Below are 26,867 nucleotides of genomic sequence, written 5' to 3'. Positions count from 1 at the left end.
TCATCATATGAAAAGCGATCAGGCAGGTTCCCAATGTTGGAATTTTTTTCTGGTAGTTAGACTTCCTTGTTTGACAGGTATTTTCCTGATTATATTTCTGATTGCAAACTTGTCAGTGTCATAGTGGTTATAGTCCAAGAAATAGGAGTTTTAATTCCCACTCAGCCATGGAGACCCACCTGGTGATCTTGGGCAAATCATATTCTCTCACCCTCAGGCAATGGCAAACTTCCTCTAAATCAGTGTTTCACAGTGTTTCACAACCTGTGGTCTGTGGACCACCAGTGGTCTCCACTAACTAAAATATGGTCTGCGGCCTCACTGGTCTTGCGAAACCCTCTTATTATGCCGAGGCAACTGGGGGATATCAGGAGGAAAGAGGCTGACTACCCATGAAAGGCATGACAAGCCTCCTGACTGTTGTTTCTCCTCCTCCTCCCTCTCTCTGAGCGGAGCCATTCCATGTTGTACCTCAAAGCAGTGGCGCCTTGGTGTCTTTGTTTTTAGGCCTATTCATGGGGTTATTTCGAGTACTGATTCAGAAAATTGCATTGGATAGACCACATCAGCTCTAGTTACTTAAATATGGTTTTCTGTGGGTGAGCAGAGGGTGACTACTGGATGGCATATGTTCTGTATCAGAAACTAGAGCTGATGTGGTCTATCCAATGCAATTTTCTGAATCAGCACCCCAAACAACCAAATCAAATCTAAAGTTGACCATAAACTGATTCATAACCCTTTTGGTACTAATGTTGGACAGTGTTTCCTGGTCAGGTGATCCCTGTTCAAAGTGTCCCTGATCAAGTAATTCCTGTTCAAAGTGGTCCCTGGTCAAAAAAAGGTTGGGAACTACTGCTCTAAATAAACCTTGCACCAAAAGTTTCTCTATAATACAATGGCTGTACATTGGAGTTGACTTGAATGCACATTTCAAGAACAACAAAGTTCACCACCATCACCAGCCCCAATTTTAATGAATTGTTTTAAATGAAATATTTAATTGCCTTTACTATTTTCTCACTGTCTTGTTATTTTTTTAACAATTGGTTTCATTGCACTGTGGAGTAAATGGTTTTTAAAAAATGTTTTTAATTGAAACAAGCAATTAAAATGTTTTTAATGAAACAGACAAATTATGACTATTTGAATGAAGCTCAGTATTGAACTGCACTGGAAAGTTTTAAGAACTTGTGAAATCTGTTTAAGTCTTAGATTTCAAAGCATTATGAAACGCCATTTTGCCTCTTAGTCTCTTTATAAGGTTCTCCTGTTCATACTAAAATGTAATACATCCAGTTTTGCTGTAAAATAATGAATTCATTTTCTATCAGTATAAGTCTATTCGTTTCCTGAAGAAAACACTTCACTGACAAGAGAATATCCTACCCAAACCATTTTGTCTTTATTCTCACTGTCAACTCCACTCTAATTGGGCAATGGGAAAAATCATTTGAGTAGTTAAATAAAAATCACTAGTCTAGAAATGCCTGAGGCAAAAAAGGAGTGAAGTCTCTTGTGAGCTTGGTTTGGTGAAAAACAACACACTAAGCATGACTGCATGCCATTTTTCAATTTGCTTATGTTAAATAAAGATCTCAGGGGTAGCACAAGAGTGAAGAGGGGAAAAGAGAGAGAAGCTGCCCTGGTCTTCTTTAGTTTTTGCTGCACAGTTGACGTGTCTGAGCAGTCTGTTTGGTGGCTGTCCGACTGAATTTCACAATGAACCATGGACAGTTTGGGATGTCATCTCCCTTATCCTGGGCCACGTACCTGATGAGGAAAAACAGAGCAATGGCTGGCATCTTTGGTAAAAAAATATTTTCTTTCTTTCCAAATTTTTTTTGGGGGGGGGGTGATCTATGGACATTTCTCTGATGCTAAACAGTAAAGAAAATGGTCACTCTAAGGGCCCTTCCACACAACTGAATAAAATCCCACATTTTCTGCTTTGAACTGGATTAAATGGCAGTGTAGACTCAGATAACAGAGTTCAAAGCAGATATTGTGGGATGTTCTGCCTTGATATTCCGGGTTATATGGCTGTGTGGAAGGGCCCTAAGGCTTACAGTACTCACAATGGAACTGCTAAAGCAAAGTCTAGCCTTTAATTTAATAACAACTAGATTCCTTAGAAAGATGTGTTAAGATTAACAGTTCTCATCACTTAATCTGGGGAAACCCATAATGATGTTTTTGTTTAAACTACAGATAGGATCAATATCTTTCATTAACTTATTTGAATTAGTGAGATATTTTGTTTCCTTCTGCCTCAGAATATGATGCATCCGATCTAATACATTTGCTCTTCAAAATGTCATATTTTGACTGCAAACTAATTCATGTTCTAAGTGTGCACTAAAGTTGAGATCCAGTGTTTGTGATACTAACAGGCATCAACCTAATGTTCTAATAAAATAGGATACAAGACTGGAAAAATGATTGGTGTGATCATTGCACAAACTCTGTATTGATCCTGCAGATAATAAATATTAAAACATACATTACATTATGATTCATCTAAAATAATGCTATAAATTAATATAACTCTAAGACAACATGTGAATCATGGCATATTCTAGTTTTGAATTTGGTTTCAATGATTACACATCATTTTAATGGATCCGTTGAATAGATGGTATGGTCTGGTATGTTTTAATAATTATTATTCTAGTTTCAATGATTATTCTACCAAATTGAAAATATAGTGAATCATATGATTCATCCATAAAACCACAAGAGACATTATCTTGCGGTGCCTTTTGATTAAGCAAAAACTACATTCTTAAACCATTTTCCTTTTTATTTTAACACCATATCAACAAAGTGTGTATCGGGGTTTTTTTTAAAAAAAAAACTCTTGCAAAATGTGTCTTCACTGAGTAATACTACATTCTGTTGGCTGTAGCAAAGCAAATGAGGAAAACAATCCACTCTATCATTGTTTTGACTTGTGTTGAGTAATGAAGCTACAAAAATAGTCTTTTGGTGGCAAATATGGTTTCTTCATTTAACCTTAAATCCTTCTTTACTTCAAGAGTAAGGATCACTTAAATACCTGAACTGCTTGTTAGTTTTAGTAACTAATATGTAGCAAAAGTAGACAGCTAAGAAGTCATATATTTAAACAAAAATATTGCAACTTTTTAAAGCTGCAGTGTCCACAACCCTGTTAAGCTAAACATATTTCATGGAGGTAAGGCATCCTGGTGCTTTTATTTGTATGCCTGTCTAATTTGTAATATCAAGAACATATTAGGGATGACCATGTTGATCATGACAAATTGGCTGTGGATTTGATGGTGCTATGATGGTGTTAGGTATGTATGGATGTTTACTAAAATGTTTACTTTTCTGTAAGCTGCTCCGAGTCCCCTAAGGGAGATACAGTGAGGTTGTCGAAGGCTTTCATGGCTGGGATCACAGGGTTGTTGTGTGTATTCTGGGCATTATGGCCATGTTCCAGAAGTATTCTCTCCTGATGTGTTTGACCACATCAATCAGGGACAGCTAATGACTCTGAACAAAGGATCCCCCCCCCCCAGGCCAGGAGGTAAAGCTGGGAAGGCCATTTAATGCTAATTGAGGTGATTAATTACAACATTCACACTGGCCTCCAACAGACAAGACTTCTTTTCCCCACCCAGGATCTTCCACAGATATATAAACCTTCCTTGCTTAGTTTCTCCATATACCTTCTGAGGATGCCTGCCATAGATGTGGGCGAAACGTCAGGAGAGAATACTTCTGGAACATGGCCATACTGCCCGGAAAACACACAACAACCCTAACAATGAGGCTCTGATATTATTGTGATGATGACTCCATTTTAAGTTATAGTCTGAACTTTAAAGGAGCTATCCAAAGTACCAAACTCCTTCTGCAATATAGTTTCAGCACTTTGGGTAGGTTCATCAAAGTTCAGACTAGAGGCCAAAGTGGATTCACTGCCCCAATGGCATTGGTGGCATTTTCTGGGAAAGGTTTATACAGAGGAGTTTTACCACTGCCTTCCTCTTATAGAACCTGGAAAGTCTCCTTTCCAAATACTAACCAGACCTTATCATGCTTAGTTTCTGAAGTCAAACAGGATGCGGTGTTATAGGCTCCATCCACACTAACCACTTAATGCAGTTGCAAACTGATGTTGAAGAAAGTGGTTTTGCTGTGCAATTTATTACATAGGAAATTTTGGAAGCAGTTTGAGACCCAGACACGGATTATTTATTTATTTATTACATTTATATCCCGCTCTTCTCACCCCGAAGGGGACTCAGAGCGGCTTACAAATCAAATGAACATACAATATATTATTAGCATAGCAAAATATAAACATTAAATTACTATATTGTACTATATCATTATATGGTAATATTATTAGTAATATTACATTTAATATATAATATATAATTAATATTATTATATTGTATTATTAGTAGTATAATATTGTATTCCATTATAATATTATCAATATTATATGTATATACAATACATTATACAAACCACAGAACACTGATGTATATTTGTGTGTTTTTGTGGGAGTTTATTGAAGCTAGCTTCAAACTGCATTAAATGGTCAGTATAGATGTGGACTTAGTGAAAACATGTGTGAATGTGTGTATCAAAAAAAGGCTGAGGACACAAATGAAGATTTTTTTTTGTTCAAAGAAAAAAGATAAGTGAACACCTTGACAGCATAGGTTATTATCTCAATTTCTAGACAATGTTTTTAGTAGATCATTATTTCATGACATTTTAGCTGATCCTCATAGTGGTATTACTCTATTGTGACTTTTTGACATTTTTCCCTAAAGGCCAGAGACACCTACTTACAACTGGTACCTGTTTCTGGATTTTGTGATTGGGAATGTTTACATCCATATCCATAGAAACCAGCTTTGGCATATCACACTCTCTCAGCTTCAGAGAAAGGCAAGAGCAAACTCACTCTGAACAAATTCTGCCAAGGAAAGCGCATGATAGGGACACCTTAGGGTTGCCATAAGTGGGAAATCACCACATCAAAGTAGAAAATTGAGACTTCGTAAAGTACTGTGGACTCCTAAAAGGGCAACAGAAACGAAATCTACCATGAGATTTGTCTATCAGTATTGGGAAACAAATGCACAAAATGATAAGAAGGTAGCAAAGACTCAGCTCAGCTTTTTGCAAAGAGATGAAAGTTTCACTTCCTCAGAAAAATGACAATTCCCATATCTCATTCATGGGAGACTCTATCTCTTCCTTCACACTCATGCACATAGATCTCAGCTTTGACATATGGGGAAGAAGATTAGATATAAATGTGGCAATTCCAGCTCCATCGTAGTCACGGAAGATTTGCTGTGGACTTACATTAAGTCAGGTTTAAATTGAAAATGCCCAGCACTGTCAACAAGGAGCACTTGAGTTTTAACCAAATTAGTCCTATTCATTTCATCTAGCTATTTCAGACTTAATTGGTTTGTGCCCAATACAAGAACTATTTTGAGATATCTAAATTGTGATAAGGGTCACCCAAGGAAGAAGTTAAAATATGTCACAAAGCTCTAAGAACATTGTTTATACAGTCTGCTCCCCACATTTACAGTTTTGACTTTTTCAGATTTAATTATTCGTGGATTTGATTAAAATGTTCACTTAAGAATCTCTAGGCCCTCCAATATGATCCTATCATCCACTTTACCTGACAGAATTAAATCTCTAGATCTTCCAGTGAAGTTCTATGGTCAAGTAGAAACTGACCATACAGTTCCCCATTAGTTGGAAAACACTGGCTTAAAATGATGTTGCTTCTGGGTTGCTGTGAATTTTCTGGGCTGTATGGCCATGTTCCAGAAGCACTCTTTCCTGACGTTTCACCCATATCTATGGTAGGCATCCTCAGAGGTTGAGGGATCTGTTGGAAACTAAGTAAGTGGGTTTTATATATCTGTGGAATGTCCAGGTGGGGAAAATAATTCTTGTCTGCTTGAGGTACCTGTGAATGTGAATATTATTTTGGATAGAGGGAATAGGCAATTAACCGGCACAGACTTGCTGCCAAAGTACACAGTCCTTTAGAAGAAATATTTTATCACCTATATTTTAGAAAGGGGAAAAATGCACAGAATCGTCAGGGGGAAAAAACAAGCTAGGAAAAATTCTTGAAAACATAAAGACTATGTGATCAAATTCTCTGTAGTAATTTTAGTGATATTCATTTTATTTATTTATTTTATTTACAGTATTTATATTCCGCCCTTCTCACCCCGAAGGGGACTCAGGGCGGATCACATTATAACACACATAGGGCAAACATTCAATGCCCATAAACACATCAAACAGAGACTGAGAGACACACGCAGAGGCAAGTTAACCTTCTTCTGAGGGGATGTTCGATTCTGGCCACAGGGGGGAGCAGCTGCTTCATCATCCACACTGACGGCACTTCCTCATTCCAGGTCGTAAATTAGTTAATCTTGCCTCCCCACTTTATAAGTGGTACCTTATCTCCTACTTGATAGATGCAACTATCTTTCGGGTTGCTAGGTCAGCAACAGCAGGGGCTATTTTTTATTTTTAATTGACGGGTGCTCACCCCGCCACGGGCTGGCCTCGAACTCATGACCTCATGGTCAGAGTGATTTAAGGCAGCTGCTCAACAGCTGCGCCACAGCCCGGCCTTGTTTTAAGACAAGCCTATGGCACAGATCAACAACTGGGAGGGGTTTAAGGAGTCTTCAGTCATGGAGAAACAGCAAAGCCCAATAAGAAGAAATGGTTTATTGAAAAAGGAATAATATTACTTGTTTTCTATACACAGAGACTGTTAACCTGCTACATTTGTGGGTTACACTTTTGCAAATGTGTGTAATATGATACTCCTAGGAATCTTCCAACACAGAACTGCAGGACCTAGAGCAGTGGTTCTCAACCTGTGGGTCCCCAGGTGTTTTGGCCTACAACTCCCAGAAATCCCAGCCAGTTTACCAGCTATTAGGATTTCTGGAAGTTGAAGGCCAAAATATCTGGGGACCCCCAGGTTGAGAACCACTGACCTAGAGATTCCTAGAGAGAATAAAGTTGATGATATGGTCAAACTGGAGGGCCTAGAGATGCACAGATCCTCCAGAATGATTATATAGAAAACCAGAGTGAATGTGAAAGGATGACTGTACTTGGGAATTAGTCTCACCAAATTGTGGGATTTACTTCTGTATGGATGTGCCATATGCAAGATTAATTGAAGTAAAACACACTGAAATTAATGCAACAAGCAGAAAGGCAAGCATACAGGTGTAGTAAAATACATTACTGCTCATGGTGTCCATGAGATTTTCTAGGGAGTTTTATTTTCTTTGGAAGATAGGGTTATAAATCCCAATAATTATATTTTATACATTTGTATACTCACTCCCTTCTGATTGAAGAGCAAACCTTTTAAAGGTCTTCCATAAATATGACTAGCAACAAGAGCACAGGGCATTGAAATGGCCCTCTTGAATAGTCAGTTGCACGTGGAATTCTAAGTGGAAATAAATTAGGAGATTAACCTGTGGCTTTGACTGTAGCTGTGAAAATGCATTAGTGATGTTGATCATAGTTAACAGGCATATGCATTTCAATAAGGCCTTCTTGCTTTAACTCCCATTGAGTCAGTTGATATTATAAGGAGATAAGGAGAAAATCCACATAGTACAGTTATATTTTATTGTAGAAATCTGTACTTGGTTTCACTCTTTTATGCCCCAGAAAAAGTGCCATCCCCTCATCACAAAATATATTTTAAAGTAAGTATGCTTATGAATATGGCTTGCCTCTTTTAGTGTCATTCCTCAAAATAGTACCTCCCAGATAAATTGGAATCCAGTTCTCCTAAGTGGTAGTTATGCTGGCTGGCAGTGATCCCCAGCATATCTCATTGGTGATGCTGGCCATCAGGGTTTCCTTTCAGCATCTTTGCCTTGTCCATTAATTGACCTGTGGATTTCACCCTATTGTTAGAATTTCAAAAGAAAAATATATGCATTTCTTAAAGTGTACATCAGTGTGGTGAGAGGCAGGGAGGTGATACATCCACAAGACTACCTTCACACTGTAAGTGATTAATCCAAACCAAGCTGCTAAGAAGAGAATAATCCTATCTTCCCACTACCATAAAGCCACCAGTGGCTCATTGTCTGAAGAAGAGGTACCACTGTGGTGCTTTTACAAAACCATATATCCCTTTAGGTTGCTCTGATAGAAAGATTTAATGCAAGCTATGCTGCTTGCTGTGCATTAGACTCCACTAGGAAAATTATGATTTAGATTACTACTGATCACAATTACATGCAAAGTTAATAGCCTTGAGCATTAAGTAACCAATTCACATGCATTCTGCCCAGTGTAAAACTGGTTGCAGAAAACAGGAGGAGAATTGTTAAGGACTTCCTCTTCAGAAAAACCCAAGAACATGGGCAGGATATGTTTCCTATCATTAGACAGAATAAAGCAGTCATTTTAGATTTGGGATATCACCCATCAAGCAAGTAGGATCCATGGGACAAAGCTATAATGATTTTTATATACACATATAGGACTGTACAGAAAATAGAATCAGATTTAATGGCTTATATTATTTAATTATCTGCTCTAAAATCTTTCCTGGTATTGATGTCAGGTTACATGGGCAGTACTGTCATCCCTCCACATTGGAGGTTTTTACTTTTATGAATTTGTTTATTCGTGATTTTTGTTTAAAATGTTCCCTCTAGGAATCTTTAGAGCTATCACTAGTCACGAGCCGGAGGTCGTAGATATTTCTAGCACCCCTCTAGATATCTCTCAATCTTCCAATTGGATTCTATGGTCAGCTTCCAGAGAGAGGTGACCATAAAGTCATGCTGGAAGACCTTGAAATTTCTAGAGAGGTATTCTGTCTGAAGGAGCCCCTAATGGCACAGCAGGTTAAACCACTGAGCTGCTGAACTTGTTGACCAAAAGGTCGGCAGTTCAAATCCGGGAAACGGGGTGAACTCCCGCTGTTAGCTCCAGCTTCTGCCAACCTAGCAGTTTGAAAACATGCAAATGTGAGTAAATCAATAGGTGGGAACAGAGCTCCATGCAGTCATGCCAGCCACTTGACCTTGGAAACATCTATGGACAACACCAGCTCTTTGGCTTAGAAATTGACATGAGCACAAATCCCCAGAATCAGACACGACTAGACTTAATGTCAGGGGAAAACCTTTACCTTTAACCTATTATCTCAGATAAAAATAGAAATGTCTTCATTTGTTGTTTTTCACTTCCATGAGGGTCCTGTGCCACTAACCACAGCAAATGTGGAGGGCTGACTATATAATTGATATATAATGCTACTCTTGCTCCTTTCCTGTTTGGTCTGCTTCTTTGAAATGTCTCAATCATTATAATCATGAAACTTATTCCACCAGGGATTATATCATATTTGCTTTGCTGTGTTAAGCGTTGAAGTTCATCTTGTTTATTTCCTATGTTCTTTGAATTAGTATAGAGACAGTTGAGTCATTCCCACTAGCTGCTCATTTAAGACCCTCCCCTCCACACACACACATTGTTCAGTGTTGTTATTCACCCAAGTCTTTCTGTAATGTTAAGGCTATTATCTCCAATACCTGATGAACTCCAACCCTCAAGTATATTGTCTCTTTCCTCCACAAAGTTCAGTTTAAGCTCTCCTGATCAGGTTTGTGGAATTCTTAGCAAAAACATTCCTGCCAACTGCTGTGAGGTGCAACCCATCATTTGACAAAAACTGGGAAAGAAGAAGAACATGCTCAATTGTTTCTGAGACAATTGGCGCATTGACAGTGGCAGTAAGTTATTTCTATGATTGTAAAGCAGTGAAACTGCTCTGAATTTTGTAAAGAAGTTCTCCACGGCCATGAGCCAATGGAAACAGAATTCAGCACATTGGAGAGCTCTTGTGAAGTTCAGACTAAAATCAGAATAGATTCTCTTCTCTTCCCCACCACCATGGAAGCCACCTGCTTTCATGGTGAGAATTGTTAAGCCATTGAATTGTTAAGGAAGGTTGTTTTTTCCTACTAATTTGTAAAGAATGCATTACTTTGCTCCTTCTGTACAGGATATGCTTAAACACCACATGCTTCCCAATAGCATAAGCCACCCATTTTCAAATGGCAATGCTCGAATTGTCAAGTTATAGCACATGTTCCTTTACTTTCATTGAAAATTGTGGAAAGTTGACTTCTCATTTTGCTTTGCAAAATTCCTATTTTAAACATCATTTGTTAGTCACTCCTATTTCTGCAAGTTCTGCTGCCTAAGCTTTGTGTCCAAGTAATAATCTGTAGCAGAAGCAGTCTTTCAATGACTTAACAATTTTGGTGGTGTGGTTTCTTCTCCACATGTTATTAGAGAAAGCTGAAGGGGATTTGGGGGATAGTGGTACAGCTCCGTTTCTTATATTAAGGTCATAAAAATCTCTGTGTTAAGGTTGCCAGAAGGAAAACTGGATATATTTCCTATTCCTTTAATGGCTCTGTAGAAGAAAGGATATCAGCAAGGGTTTCTTTTCATACAGCCAGGTAACAACCATCACCTGCAGGAATCTCCTCTTCTGCACAATCATTAAAGAAACAGGAAATATATTGTGTTGTCCAAGGCTTTCATGGCCAAAATCACTGAGTTGCTTTGGGTTTTCCAAGCTGTATGGCCATATTCCAAAAGTTGTTTTTTTTAATATTGGTAGCCAGATTTTGTTCATTTTATGGTTTCTTCCTTTCTATTGAAATTGTCCACATGCTTTTGGATTTCAATGGCTTCTCTGTGTAGTCTGATATAGTGATTCTTAGAGTGGTCCAGCATTTCTGTGTTCTCAAATAATATGCTGTGTCCAGGCTACCAGTATTTTTTTAAAAAACTCTACAATCAGGACAGTAAATAAAGAAAAACACTCAGAAGACAGGGGAATTCCAGACAAGAAACAATCAGGGCCAGCTAACACCTCCCAACAAAGGATTTCCCCAGGCAGGAAACAGACGGCCTTGAAGCTACAAGGCTATTCAATGCTAATCAAGGTGGCCAATTGCAACATTCACACTTGCCTCGGCAGGCAAGAGTTCTTTCTCCCACCCTGGACCTTCCACAGATATATAAACCCCACTTGCCTAGCTTCCAACAGACCTCACAACCTCGGAGGATGCCTGCCATAGATTTGGGCGAAACAGCCCAGAAATCTCACAGCAACCCAGGAAATACATCCACTTCTCACACTGGCAACCCTAACGTGTGTGTATGTATATGTGTGTGGGGCAGAGAGATAGAGTTTTTAAATGGCAAAGCTGACTCAATTGCCCTCATCCTTTTATTTAGAAGGGCTATTGCTCTTTATACCCTGAAATGGTTTTCCTCACAAGTGGGGCATGCTTAGGACATACCTGAAGTAGTAAGTTGAGTATATGACTCTGGAGACCAGGCTTTAAATCCTCACTCAACCATAAAGCCTATTGGGTAACCTTGGGCGAGTCACACACTCTCGGCCTCAACAGAAGGCAATAGCAAACCCCTGCCGAATAAATATTTGCACAACACACACACAAAAATTGTGATAGGTCCCCTTAGGGCCGCCATAGGTCGGAGACGACTTGAAGGCACACAACAATAACTACTGACGCCTATGGTTGTCTGATGGATTCTTTATCTTTCGCTCCTTCTTGCAAGTGAAGCTTAAGCGGCTGAGGGGGGAAAGGAAGGGGCCTGAGGCTGTGAGGAATGCTGGGAGTTGAAGTCCCAAACACCTGGAGGGAGGGCCCAAGTGTGCCCAGGCCTGTTCTACACTATATGGTTTGATTCCGCTTTAACTGCCATGGCTCAAGGCTCCAGAATCGTGGCGGTTGTTCTTTGCTGAGGCAACAGCTCTCTTTGGCAGAGAAGGATAAGACCTTGCAAAACTGTCACTCCCAGAATCCCATAGCATTGAGCCATGACAGTTCAAGGGTGTCAAACTACTTCCGTTCTGCAGTGTAGATGCACCCTAAGTTAGCCTGTCATCGGGAACGTGTTTACAGCTCAAGCCTTTTATCAGAAATAAGTATCTTTCAATCAACAGATCCAGTCTGATCTTTTGCGCTGAGCAGGGTCAGTCCCGGTTAGTTCTTGGATGGGAGACCGCCAATGGATACTAGATGCTGCAAGCTCTGTTTCAGAGGAAGGCATTGGCAAACACACCTGCATTCCTTACAGAGGAAATCCTGCGAAATGTATGAGATTGCCTTAAATCGGCAGGTAACTGAAAAGCACAAATCCCACTAGGCGCCATTGGACTAGCTCCCAAATAAATGTGTTGATGGGTGATAATTACCAATAGTTCTCTGTGCTCTAAAAGTCGGCCCCTGCGTGTACACGTGTGTGTATGCATTTGTATATGTATATTGTGTGTATGTATGTATACACACATACACACGCACATACATATATATATACACATATCCATATCCATATCTACATACATATATATATCCAGATATACGTATACATATATATACATATACACACATACATATACACACATACATATATACACACACCCACACACACCTATAAACACAACTGCGTTTTGTGTGTATAGGTCTGTCCCTGCAGATCCCAGTCTCGTTGCAGCCATTGCCATTGACTTCTGACTAGTAAATAATATACATCAGGCAATCCAAGTGTGGAGGATGAGGATGAAAAGAAATACACAACCTCCTCTTCGTGGTATCAGCACTTCTGTGCTATTTGTTTTATTTGTTTATTTGCGCGAATGGGGAAACCAGTCTACCTTCCTGTCAGCGTCTTGGTCTCTTCCTGCCGACTTTCTCCTTTCTCCCCTTTTTGCCGCAATGTACATTTCTAAGGGGTGTAAAACTGAGAAAGGAGAAGAGACATTTTCCAAGCACGCCTCTAGATTGCAGCCTCCCTTTCCCCTTTCCCTCCGCAATCTGTTTTGTATTGCTTTTGCATTTTATTATTTGATTTGAACCGGTTATAAAGGGAAGAAATTATTCTGGAATTTTTTCAAAAAAAATTAAGACTAGAATTCTGTAAAGCAGAAAAACAAAATATTTCAAAAATATTTGGGCTTGGATTTTCGTCGACTAGATTAATAACTTCTAGATTGCTTGTGCGGAAAATAAAACAAAACAAGACTCGGTTCCGTGTTGAGAAGTCTTTATTAGGAAAATAACCCAACAGTCTTTGTTTTCTCTGGATTAAATACATTGGATATGAAAGTATTTCAGGGAAAGACGTTTTGCTCATTGATCCTGACAGCGTTTCAATAAAGGGAGACGTGCTCTTTAATAAACCTGCTTCGAAGGATCCACAGGATCCCACTCTTTTTTTTCTTCGTTTTCAGATTTCCTTATATTTCAAATAGCTTGATATCGCCTTTCCAGCCAACGCCTCTTCAAAGGAGGTTTGCGGAATTCAACTCTGAAACGACAAAATGTAATGCAGTTAATCCATCCCAGAATGAAAAGAACATCCCGACCTTTTAAGGAGTACAGCACCCCTAGATCTGGGTTGCTGTGAGTTTTCCGGGCTGTATGGCCATGTTCCAGAAGCATTCTCTCCTGACGTTTCACCCCATCTCAGAGGTTGTGAGGTTTGTGGGAAACTAGGCAAGTGAGGTTTATATATCTGTGGAATAATGTCCAGGGTGGGAGAAAGAACTCTCGTCTGTTGGAGGCAAGTGTGAATGTTGCAATTAATCACCTGGATTAGCATTGAAAAGCCTTGCAGCTTCAAGTCCTGGCTGTTTCCTGCCTGTGGGAATCCTTTGTTGGGAGATGTTAGCTGGCCCTGATTGTTTCATGACTCGAATCATCCTGTTTTCAGAGTGTTGCTCTTTATTTACAGCCCTAATTTTAGAGGTTTTTAAAAATACTGGTAGCCAGATTTTGTTTATTTTCATGGCTTCCTCCTTTCTGTTGAAATTGTCCACATGCTTGTGGATTTCAATGCACAGCAGAGCATATGATGAACTAACCTGGACACAGCATATTATTTGAGAACACAACCACCATGTCAGACGACACAGAGAAGCCACTGAAATCCGGAAGCATGCGGACAATTACAACAGAAAGGAGGAAACCCTGAAAATGAATAAAATTTGGCTACCAGTATTTTAAAAACTCCCAAGTCAGGACAATAAATAAAAGACAACACTCAGAAAACAGTGTAATTCCAGACAAGAGACAATCAGGGCCAGATAACACCTCTTAAAGGATTCCCCATGTCAGGTGACAGCCAGGCTTTAAAGTTGCAAGTCTTTTCAATGAGAATCAAGGTGGCCAGTTGCAACATTCCCACGTTCCTCAAGCAGACAAGAGTTCTTTCTTCCACCCTGGGCATTCCACAGATATAGAAACCTCTTAGGATGCCTGCCATAGATGTGGGCGAAACGTCAGGAGAGAATGCTTCTGGAACTTGGCCATAAGGCCCGGAGAACACACAGCAACCCAGTAATTCCGGCCATGAAAGCCTTCCACATTACAAATCTCTTTATCTTTTTAGGAGTATATCTCGTGTGGACAGGGCGTCCCAGTTCCTGATTCTGATTGGATGTGAAAGATTCAAGGGGGGCATCTACACTGTAAAGTTAAGGCAGTTTGACACCACTTTAGCTACCCTTAATGCTATGGGTTCTGTGGGTTGTCGTTTGGTGAGGCATCTGAGAAGGTGAAAACATTGGATTCCAAAGCACTGAACCATGGCTTTTAAGGGGGTGTCAAACTGCATTAATCAGATCGTGTAGATGAACCCCAAGAAAGAAACAAGCAAATCGCTATTAGGGGAAGAAGAAAAAAGGATTGGTATAAAAGAGGCTCGCGGTTTAAATAGGGATATTTTTGCTGCGTTTAAAAAGCATTGCAACCGATGCCCTACAACTCTGGCTCAAGATCTATCGCACTTTAGGTGCAGCCGTCGGTGAAGCCGGATTGAAGGGTTTCCCCGACAATAGTTGAGATCTTAACCCCCATCCATTCGATGGTTGGCACCCAGAGTCAAGCCAAGGCGTCTAGAAGGAGTGAAATGTCGGGCTTCTCCGTCTTGAGTCGGATTGCGAATAGCCCTTCTTTGGGATTTCAAACCAACAGGACGCCTGAAGGAAATATCATAAAGGGAGAGAGAGGAGACTGGGAACCAGGCGTCGTGCCATCTCTGGGCATCTAAACGGGAGTAAGCAATCCAGACGGACACCCGTTTCACTGCGATGGCTCAATGCGATGCAATCCGGGGAATCGTAGTTTTCCACAGTCTCTAGCCTTCTCTGCCCAAGAGGGCTGGTGTCTCACCGGATTTCAGCTCCCATGATTCCATAACACTCAGCCCTGACAGGGAAGGTGAGTTGCTGTGCGTTTTCCGGGCTGTATGCCCATGTTCCAGAAGCATTCTCTCCTGACTTTTTCGCCTACATCTATGGCAGGCATCCTCAGAGGTTGTGAGGTCTGTTGGAAACTAGGCAAGTGCGGTTTATATATCTGTGGAAAGTTCAGGGTGGGAGAAAGAATTCTTGTCTATTTGAGGCAGGTGCGAATGTGGCAATCGGCCACCTTGATTAGCATTTAATAGTCTTTCAGCTTCAAGGTCTGGCTGCTACATTAAATCGACAATAGCTTCCTTTCTTCCAAAAGCCCTCCTTTAGTAGAAGGAAGTCCACCATGTAGGCTGTATCTACACTGTCCCATATCCAGATATGGGACAGATATCCAGATAATCTCCTTTGAACTGGACAATATGAGTCTACACTGCCAGTTAAACTGGAATAAGCGGATAATTTAGCTGCAGATCACTCACTTGCTTGAGAAAATCATATAATCATAGAATTAGAAGAGACCCCAGTTTAACTCTCAGCCGGAGACAGAAAGTGAAGGAAAGACTGAAACGTTTGGATCCCAAAAGGTCTTTGTCATGATGAGATGCTGGACTAGAGAGAAAAAGGGCATCCATTAGACCCCCCCCCCCCATATTGTCTACTTCTGATATAGAATTCTAGAACCCTTGAGTTGGAAGAGATCCCCCCCCCATCCAGTCCAACCCCCTGCCATGCGAGAAGGCACCATCAAAACACTCCCAACAGACAGCCTCTGCGGAAAAGCCTCCAGAGAAGGAGACTCCACCAGCCTAGGCCACTCTCCAGGAAGTCCTTTCCCACCTTGTCAGTCCAATCTCTTCCCCTGCCATTTGAAACCATGGCTCCCAGGGGTCCTGGTCTCTAGAGCAGCAGAAAGTCAGTTTTCTCCCTCCTCTTGAAACATGGGTCTCATCAGGATGGCAAAGGATCGCAAAGCCAGCTTAAAAGTTTAAAAGCATTTATTGAGGTAAAAAGAAATCCATTGATGGATAGAAAAGGTTTGGAGCTAACTAGCTTATCTAATCTGGTCTTAATACATGTAGACGGATCAAAATAACAAAGAATATAGATAGCTACATCTTGACTACAAGAGGGGACAAATGGGGAGGGAGGGAGGAAAGAGAGAAGGAATGAAAGACAAAACGAAAGGAAAGGAAAGGAAAGGAAAAAAGAATGGAGAAAAGAAAGGAAAGAGGCAAGGAAGGACAAAAGGGTGAAAGGGAAAGAAGGAGGGAGGGAGAAAGAGGGAGGTATGGAAGGGGTCTCAACCTGTAAAGGAAGGTAAGGAAAGGAGCCCCCAGTGGGGCAGCCTGTTAACCCGCTAAGCTGCTGAACTTGCTATCCGAAAGGTCAGCGGTTGGAATCCGGGGAGCTGGGTGAGCTCCCGCTGTTAGCCACAGCTGTTGCCAATTTAGCAGTTCGAAAACATGCAGATGTGAGTAGATCAATAGGTTCCGCTCCCCCGAGAGGGTAACTGCCGGCCACATGACCTTGGACATGTCTACACAACACCAGCTCTTCGCTCAGAAAGGGAGATGAGCACCAACCCCCAGAATCGGACACGACTAGACTTAAAGTCAGGGGAAAACCTTTACCTTTACCTTAATGGAGGGAGGGAGGGAGGGAGGGAGGGAGGGAAGAAAGAGAGAAGGCAGGATAGGATGGCAAGAGAGAAGAAGGCCTGAGACAAGAACCCAAGCGGCCCTCCAGGTGTTTTGGACTCCAGCTCCCATCCTTCCTCACAGCTTCAGGCCCTTTCCTTTCCCGCTCAGCCGCTTAAGAGCGTTGTCTTCAGTGCGAATTCCCATCTAGTTTTATTCCCCAGATTTCTAGCATTGCAGAGGGAGGGAAGGAAAGAGAGAAAGAATCGCCTGTTTGCTGTTTCTACATTCCTTGGTATCTGCGCCTTTCCTTTTGCTTTGGATGCCCTAACTCTGTTCCTAAAAGAAGCGCGAAGTTCCTGCAAGGCTAGGAGCCTGGGGCTCCATCTGCCCTGCCATATAATGCGGTTTCAAACTGCCCCCTTCCTTTTCAGGCGGGTTGAGGGCAGGGTGTCCCCTCCAGACAAAGTGTCCCCGCGCGCCCGCAAATCAGCTGTGGATTTATTGCAGAGGGTTCTCTTCTGCAAGGAATACTCAGAGGTGGTTTTGCCCGTTGCTTCCTCTGAAACACAGCCTAAAGCACCTGGTATTGGGTTGGGATTTGCCCAGTCAAGAACGAACCCGATCTGGCCAAGCTTGGCTTCCAAGATCAGAGAGGATCTGGCTCATTGGAGGGGATTTAGGCCTGACCACATAGGGCTTGAGGATGTGGGGCACGCCTAAAACCTGGTCCCCGCCTTGAGCCTGGCCGCCGCCGGATGACTGTTCTGCGGGTTGCGCCACTTGTCAGGACAAAGGACGCGAAGGAGGACTGCGCCTCTTGATGGGAGCTAATCGCCCGGATTAAGTCGTGTAACGATAGTCCAGTGACTCACTGCGCCTTTGTGAATGGCTCTGTTTAGTTTTTTTGCGTCAGAGGTAAAGAGAGAGAGAGGGAGAGACTTTGGGTGTATCTACACTAAGGAATTAATGCAGCTTGACACCACTTTAACTATCATGGCTCAATGCTAGGAGTAATAATAATAATACTAATAGTTTGGTGAGGCACCAGTACACGTTGGCAGAGAAAGCGAAAGTCCCTGTCAAACTACAACTCCCAGGATTTCATAGCACGGTGGCAGTTCAAGTAGTGTCAAACCGTATTGTGTTGTCGAAGGCTTTCAGGGCCGGGATCACAGGGTTGTTGTATGTTTTCCGGGCCATATGGCCATGTTCCAGAAGCATTCGCCCACATCTATGGCAGGCATCCTCAGAGGTTGTGAGGTCTGTTGGAAGCTAGGCAAGTGGGGTTTATATATCTGTGGAAGGTCCAGGGTGGGAGAAGAATTCTTGTCTGCCTGAGACAAGTCTGAATGTTGCAGTTGGCCACCTTGATTAGCTCTGAATAGCCTTTCAGCTTCAAGGTCTTGCTGCTTTCATGAGTGGGGGAATTCTTTGTTGGGAGGTGTTAGCTGGCCCTGATTGATTCATATCTGGAATTCCTCTGTTTTCAGATTGTTCTTCTTTATTTACTGTTCTGATTTTAGATTTTTTCATACTGGTAGCCAGATTTTGTTCATGTTCATGGTTTCTCCTTTCTGCTGAAATTGTTCACATGCTGGTGGATTTCAATGGCCTCTCTCTTTAGTCTGACATGGTAGTTGTTGAAGTGGTCCAGCAGTTCTGGGTTCTCAAATAATATGCTGTGTCCAGGTTGGTTCCTCTAGTGCTCTGCTATGGCCGAACTCTGACTTCTCAAGGCCATTTAATGTTAATTATGGTGGCCAATTGCAAGATTTACACTTGCCGCCTGGACTACTTTAACAACCACCATGTCAGACAACACAGAGAAGCCATTGAAATCCACAAGCATGTGGACAATTTCAACAGAAAGGAGGAAACCATGAAAATTAACAAAATCTAGCTACCAGTATTAAGAAAAACCTCTAAAATCAGGACAGTAAATAAAGAGCAACACTCTGAAAACAGGGGGATTCCAGACAAGAAACAACCAAGGCCTGCTAACATCTCCCAACAAAGGATTCCCTCAGGCAGAAATCAGCCAGACTTTGAAGCTGCGAGGTTTTTCCATGCTAATCAAGGTAGTGAATTGCAACATTCACACTTGCCTCCAGTAGGCAAGACTTATGTCTCCCACCCTGGACCTTCCACAGATATACAAACCTCACTTGCCTGGTTTCCAACAGACCTCGCAACCTCTGAGGATGCCTGCCACAGATGTGGACAAAACGTCAGGAGAGAATGCCTCTGGGACACGGCCATACAGCTCGAAAAACTCAGACATTAATAGTACATTCGTGCGGGAGAAGGGAGCAAGTGGCAAGAGGGAAATTTCGGCGCGAAACCCTATCCCTGTGCTTCCGTTGCCTGCAATGAACGTCTTCGGGCCAGGCCAAGAGAGGGAGGCCGCGTGGGGCATGTCGGGGCCCGGCAGGTGAGCCCCCCTGGCGCCTCTCGCGCGCGGCTTTGCCCGCGTGGGCAGGTCGAAGGCTTCGTGCGCCCTCTAGCGTCCGCTCTGTGTCCCTGCAGCGGGATCTTCGGACGCCGCTCTATTGGCTTGAGGTTTCCGGACTCGGTTGCGCAATCCGCAACTGTGGGCCGCTCCAGAGTCCCGAGGAAGAGCCCACTCTTCCAAGGAAGCCGCTTCCTCCAAGCCATTGCACCAGCGCCCGTCTCTGCCCTCCTCCCCTCCCAGACCAGTGCGGTTTCTTCCAAGTTGCAGATTCAAGCAACGGACATTTCTAGCTAACGGGCCCTGGACTCTCTTGGGAAACTAGTTCCCCTTTCCTCACACGCGCCTTTCCCTCGTGATCCCCAGAAATTTAAATAAAGCAGGAGCCTCAGCACTCCCTTAACCCCTTTTCTCTAACTTCTGCCCTCCTGGGTTCATCTGTATTGTAGAACTTGCTTGGGGATTTATTTGGGAAGTAAATTTTTAATTGTACAAAATGCCTATGATTATGGATTAACTATAACTGACACGAGGACAAGTTAACCCCGAAAAACTCAATCAGTACTTAAAGTGTGTTATGCTGGGTAAGTTTGCTCTGGATGCATCATCAGTGAGGTTCAGTGTGCTCTCTGGCTGTAGGGTAAACTACAACTCCCACTTTGGTGAGTCAGTCCCCTCAAACCCCTCCAGTAGGTTGCATTAGTCATGCGAGTTCTGTGTGTCAAGTTTGGTCCAAGTCCATCATCGGTGGAGGTCATAGTTTTCCTGGTTGTGAGTGAACTACAATGCCCAGAAAGGAAGGTCAGACTCCCCCAAACCGCTCCAGTAATCAAATTTTGGCATATCAGGAATGTGTGCAAAGTTTGGTCCAGATCAATCAGTGTTTGGGTTCACAGTACTCTCTGGATGTTGGTGAACTACAACTCTCCCAAATCAAGGTGAATTTTCCCCAAAGACCTCCAGTAATTTTTGCTGGACATGGGGGCTCTGTGTGCCAAGTTTGGTGGAGTTAAGTGCTTATTGATTTCAGGTGGACTGTAAATCCCAGTACCCACAACTCCCAAATGTCTAGGCCAATTCCCCCCAAAACCCCGCAAATTTGGGCATATTGGGTATGCATGCCAAGTTTGGTCCAGATCCATCATTGTTTGGATTCATAGTGCTCTCTGGATGTAGGTGAACTACAACTCCTACAAATCCCTCTAAATGCCACCAGTATTTTTTCTTGGTCATGGGGGTTCTGTGTGCCAAGTTAGTTCCAGGTCCATCCTTGGTGAAGTTCAGAGTGCTCTTAGATTGCTAGTGAACTATACATCCCAGTACGTACAACTACTATAAATCATGGTGAATTCTCGTCAAACCTCTCTAGTATGTTCAGTTGCTGATCAATTCCTCTGTTTACTGTGTGCCATAGAAAGGAATGGGAAAGGGTTATGGGAGAGCCAGTGGCCAGGGTCATGCAAATTCCACACCAATGGAGAGAGTAAGGAACACTGGGATGTCTGTGGTGAAGGAAAAACAGACAATCTAGGATGAAAATGTCCCTGTATGAAAGCCTTCACTTGGGTGGTGGGCAGTATGGTGTTTGTGGAGGACATTGGCAGGGCTCTTTGACATGTTCACAGCGCTCGCTCACTGTAACCTGCAATGTCATTGGAGGAAGGATCATTGGTGTCTCTGAATAGTAAGACCTATAGCTATCTGTGGAAGTGGGGGCTTATCTGTGTAAGTGGATACCCCAGCCATGCACATACATATGTATTTTCACTTTTATTATGTGTATGGATGGATGTAGTCTGACACCACTTTAAGGGCCATGGCCCACTTTTGTGGAACCAGAGTACAAATACATCATCCTTCTCTTGTCAAATAGGTAATTCCACTGCCTCACCAAACTACAGCCTCCATGATTCCATAGTGGTTGAAGAGGACCAGACTGCATTCATTCTACAGTACTGTGTCCTATAGGAGTGAGCAGGAAACACACACACACACACACATGTGCACACACACTAATCTATTCCAGTGACCAAAATGGAATTAATTTGGGCTGGAGAATATGGAAATTGCCACAGTGCTGCTCTGATCAAGATCTTATGCAATAAAAGTAACAGCAATAAAAGTAACATACACTGCAATCTATGTTGGGGAAAGAGATGAAGTCCTTGCACTATGGAGGATTTTCAAATCAAGAATTAAGAGGTAGATGATACTGAATCAAAAGATTATTTTTTAAAAAAGAATTTGAGGAAACAAAAGCAACTAACTGAAGGATGAAGAAAATGGTGCCACCCAGATGTTCTTTGGTGGAAGTGCCCATTGCCAATGTGAGGGATGATGGCAGCTGTAGTTTGACAGTCTCTGGAAAGCCACACATTTCCTATCCATACTTCCTTTTTCCTTTGGGGGAAGGGGATGCTAACTGGGCTTTGCTTCTAACCTTTTTTTTCCTTTGGCTACAAAAAGGCAGCTTTTATTAGTGGAAAAAATACTCCTTCAAAATTTGAAACAGAAGGCACCTATGAACACACAGCCATAGAACCCAGAATATCAAGATAGATAACCCAAAAATATCTGCTTTTAACTAGGATATCCGAGTCCACTATGCCATATATTCCAGTTCAAAGCAGAAAATGTGGGATTTTATTCAGCTGTGTGGAAGGGGCCTCAGTGCAACAAACACTTGTGAAGCATCTTGTGACATGTAGACACAACTCTAGTATTAGAAATGAAGAAGCATTGCCTAGACCTGAGCTACCTTGTACCTGGTCAGACTATGGCCCAAAGCTTGTTGGTGCACTACACTCAACTGTTTCCGTTTTTTTTCCACTGGCAATATCTGAAGGCCCCAAGCAGGCCTCTGTTCCAGTGCCTGCCTGCCTGCCTTCATTACTGCCTCTGTTCCTCTAGCCCAGTGCTGTCCACTCCAACTAGCAGTTGTTTCTGACTGATCCTTTCAACTGGAGATTTTTCTGCATGCAAAGTATGTTCATGCTATAATCACTCTTTATGAGATCCAAGTCAAATCAAGTTAAGTCAAGTCAACTTTATTTGTATCCCGTCCCATCTCCCCTTGGGGACTCGGGGCAGCGAACAACATGGATGGCAGCCATTCAATGCCACACAAATGCACAAAAATACAAATACATAATATAATAAATGAAAATCAAATAATACAACAATTTATCGTAACTAAGACATAATAGCAATCAACGAAACACAATTTGCAACAACATTTCAAAACAGGATTAAAATCTGTTGAATATTCTAGGCTTCCTCCAATGGTAAGATATGTGGTCAATGCTGGTATCTTTGCAAAAATCTGCAATGATGAGAGAAAGCTTAATGTTAGTGGTTGGCCCAAGATCACCAAGGGAATCTGACATGAGCCTGGGCAATTAGAGGTTTGCCTCTCTTGTCTGTCCATGTCCAATGCAATATATCACATACCTTTTTAGAAAGAAAATCTTAGAGTACATCCACACTGCAGAATGAATGCAGTTTGACACTACTTTAACTGTCATGACTCAATGCTATGAAATCATGGGAATTGCAGTTTCGTGAGACACCAATATTCTTTGGCAGAGAAGATTCTCTATCTTTTAATACCCCCTTTATATAAACAAATCAGTGTATCTCTTTTAGATTGGTGTCTGAACAGGTGATATAAAGTGATTTGGCCTGGTTGGAAAGATGGCTCTATTGTAGTCTATGTGAAGCAGGACTACCTGATCAAAATCACAAAGATAAAAAAGTTTTGAAGCATTACAATGTCCAGAATCATGTATGGATGGATGGAACGCCTTCCTAAAAAACAACATCTTAGTGGCATCCTAAAAAATAAAAAAGAGCATTATAGCCTATTGAGAACCCTGAGAACTCTACCTCAGAAATGGACTTGCAGTTTTCTGTCACTTAGCCACTACTTCCCAAAGTCTCACAGATCTAAATCCAACTTGATGGATTTCTTTGTCTCCTACTAACAGCTGGTAGACACAGTATTTTGTAAGTTCCCTGAGGGAAAACATAACATAGAAGGCAGGAGTCCTGAGTTGACAGGTCTTAATATAAGCCAGGTTGTGTCAGGGGTACGCATAAGATTGGCAAACTACAGCCTAGAACCGCAGATTACAATTCCAGGATTTACATACCTGTTAGAATAATACTTGTGGGAGTGTGATGTTATTTGACTTTTTAAAAGTTAGTAGGGCCTCAGCATATTTTAATCCAGCCTCCTTGGGAAGGTGTCTTTGGTGGGGAGGAGACAGCCCTCAGGCGCAGGCCAGGATCGCTTCCCTGTCCTTAACGGGGCAGCAGGGTGGCCTGGTTGGAGGCCAGGCCAGGCCACCGGAGGCCGGAAGGCCACGCCTGGACAGAGTTGCCTCAACGGCAGCCCCCTAGAAGATAGCGCCTCAGGCAACCACCTAGCTCGCCTAATGGTTGAACCGCCCCTGTCTACATGGTATAATTAATGCAGTTTGACACCACTTTGGCTGCTATGCTGGATGCTATGGAACCACGATAGTCATATTTCTATGAGGCACTACCACTGCAGCAGAGGAAGCAAAAGAACTTGCAAAACCACAGCTTCCAGGATCCCATGCACCATGGCAGTTAAAGTGGTGTCTATTGGGTATCATCCCTGAATTGCACAAGTCTCTTGTGTCATCAAGTCTCCAGTCCTCAATGAGTAGCTACTAGGCTAGAGACAGGGCTAAGCTGAGGCATTCCTTCCCGCACATTCCTATGCATGTTTCCCAAAAGGGCCTTGTCTTTCCTCTCCCTGCTAGCCACTCTCTTCTCCCCCTTTGATGGTGTAGTGATGGAATTCTGTGAGGGAACTTCCTTTTAAAGTTTTATTGCTTTGGGATAGCCATGTGGCCATTCGACATTTTTCCAGTCTCTTCTGCTTTTCTTTCTCCCTGTGAGGATGCATAGTTTGCCTCTCTCTAGGCAAAATGCAGCTGCTTGGACTTTTTGCCTTTTTAGAAGATGAGATTTAGTGAGTTGTCGAAGGCTTTCATGGCCGGAATCACAGGGTTGTTGTATGTCTTTCGGGCTGTGTGGCCATGTTCCAGAAGTATTTTCCAAAACGTATGTTCCAAACGTCAGGAGAGAATACTTCTGGAACATGGCCACACAGCCCGAAAGACATACAACAACCCTGAGATTTAGTGAGCTAGTTAGCTCCAAGAATACATCCAGGATGTATTTTGTTTACTCCAGTAAATATTTTTGAACCTAAAGTTCTGACTCTGCAATCATGTGCCATCCTATGGAATAGAATCTTATCCCAATTTATCACACGTAAGTTTCTGCTGGTTATGAAGCTTCCATCTGGTACTCTGCTATCCTTATGGTGGAATCACCCCAGCTGAGGGTTATGTTGAGCCTAACAGTTCAGATTCCCCAACAGGGTCAAACTGCACTAATTCTACCGTGTGGGTTCGAATCCTTCAGGCGGGTGGCCTTGGGCAAGTCACGCTTTCTCCGTGGCCTTGTTCATAATGGACCACATCATGCTGGCAAGTCTCCTTCTCTCATCCTCAGAGGAAGGCAAAGGCAGGCCAAGAAAACCCTCGGATAGGGCCACCGTAAGTCGGAAACGGGAAGGCACACAGGCTCCGAGGCTCTGACTGGAGAGCCCGCCCGGAGGGAGACTGCTGGCTTCCCACAACCGCTGCGGTGCTCCACAAACACGCCCCTCCCCACTCATCCACCCACCCCGCAGAACCTCGGCACGGCAGCCCGCTTTTTGCGGCCGGAGCCTCAACGCAAAGCCGCAGCCGACCTCCCCTCCGCGAGCGTCGCCTCGCCGTGCCGTCCGCCTCGGGGGCTCCTCCGCACAGTAGCCGCGAGCCGCGTCGGTCGCGCGCCCCCTCCCTCCCTCCCTCCCTCGGCCAATTCCAGGAGCCTCTCCCGGGGAGGGCTCTGATTGGCCCGCGGCCTCCCTTTATGCAAAAGAGCCGAGGGAACGGCATTCCTCCGGACTGACTCCCTTACTGTAAAAGCACATTCATTTCCAGTCAATCTCCATTCATAGAGCCAGAAGGCGCGAGGGAGAAGAGAGGGAGGGGAGGAGAGGAAACTAGCCCCCCCCCTTTTCCTTCTTTCTTCCTTCGGAGCAGCAAGAGCAAACAAACAGCGGCTCCCAGAAGGTCACCCACACAACACAACACTCCCCCCTTTCATGCTATGCTATGCGGAGCCTGGAGAACACGTGAAGCCAGCCCTCTTCCGCTTTGGAGGCAGGCGAAGCTCTGAGGGAAAGCCGGCGCCTCTCGCATTCTCTCTCATTCGCGCTCTCGCTGACTTTCTTTCTTTCTTTCTGTACTTTTTCTCTCACGTAGGAGAAGGTGCCTGTCGTTGTTATTATCTTGCTCTGCTTCGGGGCAAGCAGGAGGAGGAGGAGGAGTGGCGCCTCAGACAGTTGGAGGAAGAGCGAAAAGTGTGTCTGTCTGTAGGAGCGCTTGAGCCTCATAGAGTAGGAGGAGGGAGGCTGAGGGGAAAGTGTGCGGGAGAGTGGCGTGGAAGGGCAGCAACCCGCAGCTCCACCTGCTGTGGCTTGAATCTGTGGAAGGTTTACCTCAGCCTTGGAGGGTTATATTCCCTTTCTTTCCTTCCTTCCCTAAGAGTTGGCTGTGAGTGACTCACCCGAGGGTTGGGTGGCTTCAGAAGGCGTGTGGGAAGTGGCCTCAACCGCAAGAGGAACCCACAAGCAAGAGCCCAAGGGCTTCTCTGTGTGTGTGTCTCTCTGCGTGTGTGTTGTGTGTCTTTCCCTGCCTTCTCTTCGGAGGCCGTCCCTTTCGCCCGCCCTGCTCTGGCTTCTTCTCCTTCCCCCAGTCCACGGAGCCGCCCACGCGTGGCAGGGGCCCAAAGCCTTGCGAAAGCGGCGCTTAAGAGGAAGGAGCACCAAAGGCTGGAGAGTCTGAGGGGAAACAAGGAAGAGAGACAGAAAGGGGAAGGAAGAAAGAAAGAAAGACTGCCCGGGAATATTAATGGACTCCTGTGGTGTTTAAACCCTCTATAGATTGGGCTGTAAATATTTGATGAAGCGCAGTAGATCTCTGTATATAGATAAATATATATAATGCCTTGATAGCGGGGGAAAGTATCCAGCGTAGCCTTGGTTCGAAGCGGATGTGTAGCCTTGCCTTCTCTTTCTTCCGTCCTCCAACCGAAGAGGCTTTTTGATCTGGATTCAGTATGGGGGGAGGAGGAGGAGGAGATAGGAAACTTGACGACTAAAAACTCTTTGGAGTCAGTCCCTCCCCTCCTTTCTTCTGTGGTTTGGAGCGGGCGCCTGGCGCTTCCTTCCGAGCCTCTCTCTGTGTGTGTCTGTGCGGGGTTGGGATCTCTGGAGGGCCTTTCCGTCACCAAGCCGGCAAAGAAAGGAAGGGACCTGTGCTAAAGTGAGAGGCACGGCCTTGGCTGTGCTTTCCAAAGG

The 26,867-nt window shown here is 43.4% G+C and overlaps 1 protein-coding gene across 2 annotated transcripts in view; it reads left to right on the top strand.

The window, feature by feature from the left end:
- Positions 1 to 26,867, top strand: part of runx1 (RUNX family transcription factor 1) — a 241,767-nt gene that overhangs the window by 99,629 nt on the left and 115,271 nt on the right. The window lies entirely within an intron of this gene.

The sequence above is a fragment of the Anolis carolinensis genome, chromosome 3, assembly GCF_035594765.1.
Source record: "Anolis carolinensis isolate JA03-04 chromosome 3, rAnoCar3.1.pri, whole genome shotgun sequence".
NCBI classification, from domain to species: domain Eukaryota; kingdom Metazoa; phylum Chordata; class Lepidosauria; order Squamata; family Dactyloidae; genus Anolis; species Anolis carolinensis.
The sequence above is the reverse complement of the archived record's forward strand: the minus strand, read 5'-3'. Positions and strand labels throughout refer to the sequence as shown.